This window comes from Nicotiana tabacum, chromosome 20 (assembly GCF_000715075.1).
Source record: "Nicotiana tabacum cultivar K326 chromosome 20, ASM71507v2, whole genome shotgun sequence".
In the NCBI taxonomy this organism is placed as follows: Eukaryota; Viridiplantae; Streptophyta; class Magnoliopsida; order Solanales; family Solanaceae; genus Nicotiana; species Nicotiana tabacum.
In genome coordinates, this window is record NC_134099.1 from 39,266,482 (window position 1) to 39,278,914 (window position 12,433).

The following is a 12,433-nucleotide window of genomic DNA, read 5'->3' on the forward strand; positions in this document are numbered from 1 at the left end:
GCCACACCATCTCATTTATGCCCAATGGGGGCTAACAAAAGTAGTATAAGAGAAGGACTAATATCAGGATCTGGCTGGGGTTAGAGTGACCCAAAATGATGAATGGATTGGTTGCATTAGTTGATATTTTCAAAGGATATTATAAAGGTGCTAATAGATCTCCTTGTGAGACACCCATATGGTGCACTCTAAAATAGTACAGCTGGATATGAGTACTACAAGGATAGGCACTAGAAGCCTTGAAAGGATAAATAATACCTTAGTGTAGCTCTCGTCTCTAGTAGAGAAAGAATGTTAGACAACCCAAAGGGCTAGTAGATGGAGAAAGGGAAGATAAAAGTAAAAGAATGTCTTGTTAGAGTTTTTAGAATAAAGTGATAGACATAAATGTTGGCGGTAAATAAGAAGAGAGTAAATGAAGCATTATGAGTAAGATATGATACGTGGATAACAACAGTATATCAAAAAAATAACAGTATTAAAGAGTCTGTACACAGAAGGAAAACATGATAGGTGACATGCCTTGAGACAACAAAAGAGTATATGCCATAAAGTCATACCTTCATTTCGAGAAATAAGTTCGTGATTCCAACGCAACTACCAAAAGGAAATGTTAGACCTCAGAATGATAGAAATCAATATAGGCTGGTGAATAGGATAAACTAAACATGAATTAGGGACTGAGTGATTGATAATAGTCGGCATCATAAGAATTTCAGATTTTTCTCCGTCAATAATAGAATGGACGACAAAAGAAGATTCATGAGAAATTCAGAGAATGGTCATTCAGGAAGATGCTTCCCTAAAGAAAGGAATGTGAGCAAAGTTAAACTTAAGGGACCGTATGTGCCAGTTATACTAAGTGTCACCCTCGTGAGTAAGGAATTTTTCTATCCTTGGTACGGGAGGATTACCGCAAGGCGAGTAAGGGTCATTGATAATGTGAAAGGATAAGATGAAGAGGTAAAACTTCTATAGGTAGGTCATCGTAGCTCCAACTCTTAGTACTCCCCAAAAGGGGGAATATGGAATGATGTGGCGTTAAGCCAGAATTAAGTGGTTCTAGTAATTATGGAATGGTAAAGGAAGAATGCGAGAAAAATGAGAAAGGGATGAGATTGCTTTATTCAAATCCTACAGATATGCTAAGATTCTAGAATATTATGCAAACATGATGTTAAGGAGAGGAAGTAAAGGTTCCTTCCTGAAATGTTATTGATAGATAAGGAGTCGGTGCGAGCGGTAAGTTAAAAACAAAGGAAATAACACAAGAAAGATTACATGCAAAATTGATATGATAATGGGTCAAAGAGTAGTTGGTAGTTGATTAAGGAAGAGCCTAGTTATGGCTAAATAGGAGGTTACAGACAAGTCAGCAGATCATGCAAGATAAACATAGTAAAACTCAATATAGTGAATTCAGCCTCACAGTAACGTCATTATAATACATAAGAAGTATTCAGATATGAGTGGGGTTGTTAAAGGTACCGTATGAGTACTATGGGAATGAAAGATAATGCCACTGGGAAGACAATAAAAATATCAGTTCAGAAGCAACCCTACAAGCACAAGGGCGTGGAGGTAAGAAACTACGAATAATTATAGGCGAGGAAGGACATCAAAATTTTTATTGGGTATATGATGAATAAGCTCGCAGCTTTACAAGAGTCAGAGGGTCCTCCCTATGTACTACAATGAAAGACTAGCTGAGGAGATGGGGAAGAAGGCTTCAACCTAAGCACAATGACCTAAAGAGGAAATGGTCTTATAACAACTGTTTCACCACAACGTTGTACGTCCTCCATAAGAAAGAGGAACCTACCGTGGCTAGTGAACGGGAAGTAAAGTCAATAGTAATATTCGAGATCATATGAGTTGCACGAAAATTCAGGCATGCGTGGGAACTAAGATAAGCTAAGTATGCACGCAACAAGGGGAAGAAAGACCATGAAAAGTAATAACTAACACCATGAGCCACAGATTGGAAGATAGCTTAATCTTACATAAAGGTTGATCAGAGGAAAGAGGAAACTAAAGAGTTATATCAATTAAGTAATCATGAGTTTGATTATTGGACCCAGGAAATTATGGACATCGTGATTGAGAACATTGTAGAATCACTCTTAATATCAGAGGTGCAAGAGAGATAGTATAGTAGCTATATTTTATGACAACTCTATGATAAAACTAGGGTACCAGCCTTATAAGAAGTCAGCGTGAAGCGCCTACCTGGATCGTGTATGCACTAATGGTGCAGGTATTATAATAGAGCTTCAAGTTATGGACGTGAATTATACCTATGTGAAAGGGAGGTCGTGAAAAAGATAGAAGATACGATGCGAGATTTTAAGGTAAGTAAGGTAAAAGTGAATAACGTACTCAAATGCAGAAGGCTGTGAATAGTCCATACTTCGGATAGAAGGCTAGAAGCACGGGATTCAGTATCCAGGAATGATAGTTGTTGATACCTAATTTTTCTCTATATATTTTTAATATGCAGAATACTTTCAAAATAACATATTTATGCATGTATAAGTATGTCCAAATGTTTTATTATTTTTTCTTAATTTTTAAAGATTTTTTTAAACCAATTTATTCCCCTATTTTACTCATAAAACCCAATAATAATTCCCAAAATTAAGCCCGGTATTTTAAGATTTAATTGCATATATATTCATAAAAAAATTAAGTTCGGTATTTTTAAATTGATAATTATGTGTTACAAATAAAATTAGTACTTTCAATTTATTTCCAGGATTTAATTTATTATTTTTTATAAAATAAATGGGAAAAATGGCTATTTAAAATCTAGCCAGATTTCATTTCAATTATGGCCTAACTTTTACCCCAATTTAAACCCAATTTACCCCGACCCAATTCCTACTCATACCCGACCCCAACCCAATTAAACTAACCTATACTCGGATCCCCACCTAACCCTTTAAATCTCAACCGTTGATCATTTAAATCAACGGCCACCGACTGCCCTTTCGTAATTAAACCCAAAAGACCCCTCAAACCTAATTCTTTATTCACAATCCGCCGCCCTTGAACTCTTCTTCTCTCCCAAATCCTCTCTACAATACCCTCAAACCCTAGCCGCAACCACCCTAATCCGCACTAATCCATGGCCTTCCGAGGTCATCGGAGACATGTATCAGCCTTCCATAGATCCTATGTGTTGGTCCTTATGATTTCAAGGCCAGACTGTGAAGAACTCTGGTCCAGTCTTCGTTCGATTTTAGTTTGTGGCCACTCTCCAGTCATCTTAGACCTTTCTCCATCCAGCCATAGCCATTCGAGTCAGGCCTTTGACTCTTCTGGTTAGATCGGTAACTTTTAAGGCCTTTCTCGTTGCCTTTGGGTTCTTCTGAAACCCTAATCTCTAAGATCTTTTGATTTCTTTAAGATCTACTTTAGATCTATGCTTGCTTTGAACTTTTAAGCATTTTTCTCGAAGTTTCTTTAACTTTGTTTTCAAAACTCTTTATCTTTTCCGATTAGGGTTTTCCTGTTAAGTTATTTCAAATCTCTTCTCTGATTTTTTGACATGTTTTGCTATGCTTTACTCGTGTTGTTCTTCTATCTGAGTTAGCATGTTGAATATCCTAATTTCTTTTGGTTGTTTGTTAGACGAGTGCTTGTTTAGTTAAGTTTTGTTTTATTTGTTTGTTTATCATCTTTTAAGCTTTACTATTGTTGAAAAACCCTATGTCTTTCGGTCTGAAATTGTTCGATAAAATACTTGACTCGATTTGAAGTTCCTTTTTTCAAAATCTCTTTTTTTTCATGTGATTCCTCTGTCTCTGGGTTTCTACTATTTTTTAAAACTCGATTATGCCTGAAACGCTAACTTTTCAAAAGGTTTATCATCTGTTACTGTGAGACCTTTGCATGCTTCTGATAGTCTATTTTTTCTTCCCTATTGATTCAACTTTACTTGACCTATTTGACTATCATGCTTCGAATGTTTGCTATCTATTGAACTTTGTGCTACTATTGCATGTTGTTTCTTTTGCCAATAGGTTTGGCCTCGCATGTCTAGTGTTTGTGCACTATATTTATATAATGAGGTTCCTTCTTTGATTGAGCTTCGATCTTGGGACTAATTTCAAACTTTTCTTTTGTGAAACTCTAATTTCACTCACCTATTAAAGCTAATTGATTCATGTCCTTATTTTGCCTTGTTGAATCCTTTTCCCAAAATAAATGTATTTCTGTACATTAACTCGATTGCTTACTGTTTTACTACTTCTTTTATGGCAATAATCAGTTTGCCTACAAACTGATTTTATTTCCTTATTTTGAATCTGTTAGCCCCGTTAAATAAGTGATTCCTCAATTAAAGTGGAATCACTTGGTTGATTGATTCTGACTGTTGATTATTTCCATATTTGTATTGAACTTTACTTATTACCTTATTTCTCACATGTTTTCAAAAGGCTATAAATACCCTGCACTCCTCTTCTTTCAAATAGACCAACACTAGAGTTCAGAACACATACTTCACTAAAAATCTCTCTCTCTCTCTCTTTTATCTGTTACTACATGTGTTGCTACCTTATCTAGTCGGCTGAAAGCCAAGGCTAGACTGAGGAAATTTGCCTGATTTTCTTTCTGCATTTGTTTCTTTACTAGTATGTTCTGATTAATCTTCAGCATCAACAGAAAACATGTTTCTTTACTATTATCTTCACTCTTGCGTGTTTCCTTCTTATGTTTAATCGAGTTTCATTATCAAGCATGCTATAATCTGCCCTTTCCTTTCTCTGAATTAATGTTTTCTTATGTATGAACCCCAATACCCCCATATCCCCCATGTGTTTGTATATTGGTTTGAGGGCATGTCAACATCAGACACTGCTGTGCATGACCTAAACCTGACCCTCCCTGGGTCATATGTTTCATATCCTCTCTATGTGTTATGTCTTTTGGCTGGTTTATGGGCATGCCAGCTTCACTTATTGTTGTGCATGTCCATACTTGACCCCTCTCAGGGTCATATGCCATCTGCAATGTATTCCCAAACCCCTACCCCAATGCCGATTCTGTGTAGAGTTAGCTTTACTATTACCGTTTTCAAATTAACCTTTGCCTTACTATTCTCAACCTAGTTTTCAAACAAAATCTTTGCTCCTGCACTTCCACTATACTCTTAGACTTAGGTTCTGCCCCTCTTGTGTGAGCCTTGCTTTGGGACCCATGAGCTCCCTCTAAACTTGGACACATAAGGGTTGGCCCTTCCGAACTACACTCATCTCTATATAGTTATGCAACTTGGGTGTGAGCACTGTCCGAGGTCCTCTTTAGACCCTTAGGGAACTTTGACGCACTCAAGTCTGAGAAAGTCTTTGAAACAATGGCATTTGAGGTGGTTTATTCCATAACTCAGAGAGGAAGTTAAGAATCAGGCTTTCTCTGGTTGTATCGTTTTCTTTTGTACTTCCTTGATGTAATTCATTATCTAGTCTGTAATAATTTTGTAATAAACAATTGGGGCTTGGCTAGTGAAAAGGGGCTCGGTAATTATGCATGCTCAAGGGTAGATATCATATCTATAGGACCTAAAATTCTGCATGTTTAACTCTGCATCTAGATACCCTGCCTAAAAGATCTACTTTAATTAAAATTCCGTATGTTCTACATCTAGAAAATATGCCTATAGGACCTAAATTCTGCATATTGAACTCTGTATTTAGAGAACATGTCTATAGGACTTGTCTTAATATCTGCATTACCACACTTAAACACCATGCTTAGGAACTAATTGGTTAAAATCAGATATCATGTCATTGTTTAAAATTCGTACCCTTTTCGTAGAAATTATGCCTATAGGAATACTACATGCTTCAGTTCACGTTCGACTAGATATTATATCTACAGGAAGTAAATTAGTAATAATTAATGTTTATAGAATTTGAAATCAGACTAATCTAAAATTAGTTGTCCTCGACTAGTTTTTTAAAACCTCTCTCACTTCCTATTAGTACAATTTATAAAGCATGCATGTAAGACATCAAATCGTTCGTATTCAATTGTTACTGCTTCGCCTCATTCTGAATAGATACCATGTCTATAGGATCTCACCTAAATGCTTAGGCAAGCCTCAGGTGATAATAACCATAAAATTGAATCTGCCTTTGTTTAATTAATAATTGCTACAACTAGCAGGCAGGCCGGATTCGGACTTCTTATCTGAGTTATGTAATAAAGTGGTCTGCCTCAACAAATTGGAATTCCCTTACCTTAGTATTTCTAAATTCACACCCTAAATGTATGTTAAGTCATGCTATTTATGTGTTTCACTTGAGGAGGTATACATGAGCCTTTATTTGTTTACATGCTTCCCCTTAATGTGCAGTATTATGTGTTTTGTATGTCGCCTTATATTTTTCACCTTTTTGAAACAAAAAGTCAGCCTAATATCCCTCCCTTTTAGGAATAGTAGTCCTAAGTTCCTCCGGGACTGACATGAATGGGACGGGTAATAGAATGCAATAGAGATCGAGATCAATCCGCGCTTTAATACCTTAACGAGGTGGTAAGGGTAGAAATGCATAGGACGACCGGTGCGCTAATACCACGTGTATCCCCTCTTTTGAGGAGTGTCATACCGGGTATCGCATTGATGTGATCCATATTAAATATAAACCTAGGACCCCCCTTTCCTTTTTATTTGCAAACTTCTTTTCAAAACTCTTCTTCTAATTGTTCTTTCGAACTCTTATATGTTTATCTTTAAATCCCCTACTATTTGAGCCTATTCTTGTCCATTTTCTAAATTGCACAAATTCACAAGAAGATGTTTGGCCGGGAACCACACTAGTGGATCTTGAGGGGTGCCTAACACCTTCCCCTTAGGATAATTTCAAGCCCTTACCCTATCTCTGGTTATCAAACGAACATAAAAGTGAACCCTTATAGGTGTCCTAATGCACTTTGAATCATTAGGTGACGACTCTTCAAGTGCAAAAAACCCAGTTCCCAAAAGGAATGAGTTGTCCCATACCAAATGTCATAAACCCGATTTTCTGATGCAAAGAGGGAAAAAAAGGCGCGACAGCATGGCGACTCTGCTGGGGAATATATAGGCTTTTACCATTTCAGATTGTTATTGTGAATTTGTACCCTCCCTTATGTGCAATTACTTGTTTAATTCCTTTAATCATTCAATTTCCTTTTCAAATTGCAAAATTGACTTGTCTTCTTTGTTTCTTTCCTTTACTACTGCTTTAAATTATAAAACTGTTGTATTTACTGCTTTCTTAACGTGCAAATATTTGCCAACATGCTTTTAATTATTGCATAATCATGCTCAACATCATACTCCACCCGTGCCAAACAAATACTATAACAACACTTATAATGAGTGGTTGCGCTCTTCCAATATTATTACCCCCTAAATTCGGAAAGGCATATTTGCGGTAAAAACAGTCGATCAGCACTGCAGTCGACGGTTCTGTGCCTTCCCTCCTTGAGTTGTCCGCTCAAGGGTACCAATCTAAAAACCCTATAGAAACCTTACTCTGTTCAAATTGTGCATGCATCATGCTCAAAACTAGACGGGTCAGTTATGTTGTCCACATAATGATCCTTTAATATAGCCTTGTCCAAAGTCCACTCGGTTTCCCTAAAACCCAAACGGACACCATCACGTTATGTGCATTTATTTGGAGAACTAAATGCTTCATGTTAATTGTTGGTATTAAATAGTCGAGTCTAGTGGGGGTAAAGGCCTAACCTTATTTGTCTTGCAGAAATATGAGGCACGAAGTCCCTAGATTCGGCATGGTCACCAACATCCACCCAAGACGGCTAAGCTGGTGGAAAGATCTTCACTCTAGTGATCAAACTCTTGTCCGAAAATATTTGGAAATCTACCTTCCCTCTTGGAAATCCAACCCAATAATAACATCGTAGAAGCTGCCACACTGTTTTGCGATTGTGAGAGGGTTTTGTTCCGCTTCAGGAACATTGACATGACACCCTCGCTAGAGGATATAGGAGGATTGGCCAGTCTAGTATGGGAAACTCCGGGTCTACTGATGCCTGAGAACCGTAAAGGCATTGGTTTGCTCAAAATGATGGGTTTAAAGAAGAATCCAGAATTGACATGTCTGAAGGAGTCCTACATCCCTTTTTGACTATTTGTACGAAAGGTACGGTCACAGCAAATCCTACCGTGCCTACCCTGACGAGTTTCCCATCACATCTTTGGGGTACATTCATCGTAGGGTTTTCGTCTTCATGTTCTATTTCCTGGGTCTGATCGTGTTTCCGATGAAGAAAGCAAGAATCGATACCAAGCTGGCTATGGTAACTAAGACCATAATGGAAGGGATCGGTGGGCAGCCATTCAACATCGTGCCCATGATCATTGCCGACATATACCAAGCCTTGGAGAAGTGTTAACAAGGAGCAAAACACTTCGAAGGTTGCAATTTATTACTTCAACTCTGGCTCATGGAACATCTCCAAAGGGACGAATACCGACAAGAGATTCAGCGAAGGGACTGGGATGATCACATCGCTTTCCATTATCCATAGCGAATGAATTACGTCCCCGATATGTTCGCTCAGCCTGAGGATGCCAAAGGATGGTTGGAGCTATTTGATAATCTAACTGAAGAACAAGTCCAAAAGATGTTCGAGTGGTGTCCAACCAAGGAGTTCATCGCCCGATCCCGAGATGCACCTTTCCTGATACTGATCGGTTTGAGAGGAACATATCCTTACGTCCCTCTCTGAGTTATGAGGCAAGCTGGTAGGAAGCAGGTTGTACCCAGGGTCAACAAGATGAGCCATTTCTAGGCTGAGTTCTAGGATGATGATAGTCCTTACAAGTGTCAAGCTCAGCATATGTGGCACTGCAAGATCGTCATGGGGAGGGATACCACGCTGGTTGTACTCCCTACTATTCAGGCTGGTTGGAGGATAATCATGATGATCTGGGTCAGCCTGGGTTTTTTCGACGTCACAGAGTCATAGATGAGAAGGTCGAGGCACAAGTCAAATAAAACTAGTTGTGCAAAAGGATCCGTGAATGCGAGAGTGAACACCGCGAGATACAAGAGGCCAACCAGAAACTGATTGAAGAATGGAAGGACATGGCTATTAGTGCCAACAAGCGATTGGGATACCTGGAGCGAGGCATAGTAAAGTTGGAGAGAAAGCTTCTCAAGAGGGTCGAAGACTGCCAAAATGTTGAAGGAACCGAAGGCTAACATCTATCCAGGGCCTACCTATTGATGGGACTTCGCGAGTTAGGAAAGCTGTTCGACGAAGCCAAGGATGCCGAATCTGGGGAAGGTCCTTCTAGGACCAAATAGATAGGAGTTTATCTTTTCACTTTATAAAATGTAATAAGGCCAAGGGCTATTTGTGATTTTTTATTTCATATTTATTTAGTGTCAATTTGGGATTCGTCTACTTTTTATCAATAAAATGAGGCATTTAGCATCCTAAGTTCTCCAAATAAATCTATCGCTAGGCCTACCTCGGGCACAAAGAGGCCCCCAAATTAGGACACGATTTACATTCCTGCATTATGTGTTTAAATACTGCAATACCTTTTTATGATCCTCACTAACTTGGTTACCTTTTTATTCTTTGTTTTGTCTTTATTATTCCCTTCCCCAAAGGTTAGTTCATGTACTCTGGCAACATCATCCTACTCCACGAGATCCATGGGCCCTCCACCGACTCCTCTTCTTAGTCCTGTCAAAAACAAGAACAAAGGCAAGATGGAAGATTTGAACAATGGCAGAAAGGAGAATTCAACTGAACGGGTAGAGGTCACTATTGGTCATAGTACTCAGGTTCCTAAGGAAAATATATCCCAACTTGAACAGCAATTGCTGAAATTCCAAGAAGAGCTCGATAAGGTCCGGAATATGGTAAGCCTGTCATTTTCCCTCAGCATCCCAGATATCACCTTTCCCAACACTCAAAACCTTACACCTCCGCAGAATATCCCAAAGCAACAGAACCATCCCGCTCCTCATCATACCATCCCACCAAAAAACCAATGCAGCACTTGCAATATCCCGAACAACACTCTACTACTCATCCCAGAACCTCAAAACTCCACAAACGACCATTTCCACACCCACACACCGGGCCACTATAACACCCCTAATTACGTGGATACCATGCCACACTCCACCCAACCTAGCTCAAGCACACCTGAGTATGACGAAAAGGATCTGCTTATCAGAAAACTGGCTGAGGAAATTAAGAAGCTGACTAGCTGGATTCAGGGCATTGAAGGGAGCAAGGGGATTGAGGGGCTGAACTATGAGGATCTTTGCATACAACCCGATGTCGAACTGCCCGAGGGGTACAATCCTCCGAAGTTCGAAATGTTTGATAGTACAGGTTGTCAAACCTCCTTTTTCGCCCGCGCTGCCCGCAAAAGGGACGCGGAAGGGAGTTTATTCCAATTAAACGACAATCGAAACGGGATTTATTTATCTATTTCAGAGTCGCCACTTGGGAGATTTATGGTGTCCTAAGTCACCGGTTGAATCCCGAATCGAGGAAAGAATGACTCTGTTTAACAGTCTGCGCACCAGAAATTCGGATAAGGAATTCTGTTAACACGGGAGAAGGTGTTAGGCATTCCTGAGTTCCGTGGTTCTAGCACGGTCGCTCAACTGTCATATTCAGCTTGATTATCTGATATAATACATGTTGAACATATGTGCGAATTTTAACTTTTAACCGTTTTTATCATTATTATTATTTTTTTATCGATAATTACAACCTCGTGAAAATGTATCTCGAACCACGTCACAGTCAATGTACCCGTGGTCGTCGACACACTTCGACTCCGTTGAGATTTGGATTTGGGTCACATAAGCACCCGAGTATAGGAAAATAACATTATTAAATACGCGCCTAAAGACTAAAGCGTTGTTATTATTTTGGGTAGGGTTGTGAAATTTGCTAAACGGCCAGTCCCGGAATCTAAGTATTTTAAAACAAATAATTATTGAGGGCCCCGCAATTTTGTATTTATTTTTGGCGAGGCACGCCTCCTTTATTTTAAGGATATCCTAAAATGACTACATTTCTATTAAATTTGTATCTAAAATAAAAGAGAAAAAATCCTAATTAATTACATGCTTAAAAAAATGTAACATATTAAATGCTAGGTTAAGACAAATGTTAATGGAAAGGAATATTACTAAAATTGAAATTATAAATACAATACGGAATCGACAAATAATGTATTCAAAGGAAACCAATTATCCCATAACTAGATTAAACTCACATTGTTATATGACTTGAACCGTTGGAATTAATTATTTACAACTATTGGAAATTAGAATCAATCTTAATTACTAATGCGTATTCAAAATTTATTAAATTTAAACATTAACTCGTCTTGTTTGAACTAAAACCATGCCATAATTCCTAATTCGCGAAATTAATTTAAATTCATGCTTTAACTAAATTTAGCTACATGTTCACGATTAACCTAATGTTGACAATATTTAAACCTTCATAGCTAGTGAACTTAATCAGTTTTGCCAAGCCGATTCACTAAAGACCAACTTATGTTATTTTTCTCTTATTCCAATTATTAAACAGTTTGACAGTAATGAGCATGCTTAAATATATACTACCTAATAATCAAGTTAAAGCAAAGTATTATTTAACTCATCACTACAAGATGCCTAGTTATGCAAAGCGACAGAAATTTACAGAATAATAATACATGAAATAGCCTAAATACAATTAGTAAAAGAAAACAAAGAAAAAGCTAAATTAAAACTTCAAAGTTCCATTCTTCATATGTATTCATGCTTTCACATTTCAGCTTACAATATGCCAAAGTTATAGTTGTGTACCTCCAAAAGGGATTCTAAGCAGAGATTGTAGAGCGACCTCGACGATGGTTAACGTGAGCTGCTCAGCTGCTGGTGGGCGACGAGGGTCGTGACTGGTCGACGCACGAGTGAGCTAGGTTGCTCGACGAGCAAGAACGCAACAGTGGGGCGTTGGGCAGTCCGTAGGGGGTTGTGCGGAGATGGAGCTCACTGGGGTTTCAGGTGGAATGAGGAAGAAGATGACCGGAGCAGCTGCTGCATCAATTGCGACGTGAGTTGAGGTGAAGATCGAGTGGGTGGTCTTTTATGGGGAAGAAGCAGAAGCAGCAATGTCTATGCTGCTCGTCGGTTTCTGTCCAGCGGCGACGAGGGGGGGTGTGCTGGTTGATTCCGGTGAGCTGGGTGGCTGGTTTTACAGATAATTTCAAGCTTCATGTGGCGACGTTAATGGAGGTTTTCTGGTGGTGGTCAAACGTGGCTCGTTGTTGGTGTTTGGGGTGGCACGACGATGGATAGGGAGCTGAAGCTATGGTCGTGGGCTGGTGGTTGCTCAGCGGAGATGGGGAGGGGGTGCATGGACAGTGGTGAACAGATGGGGG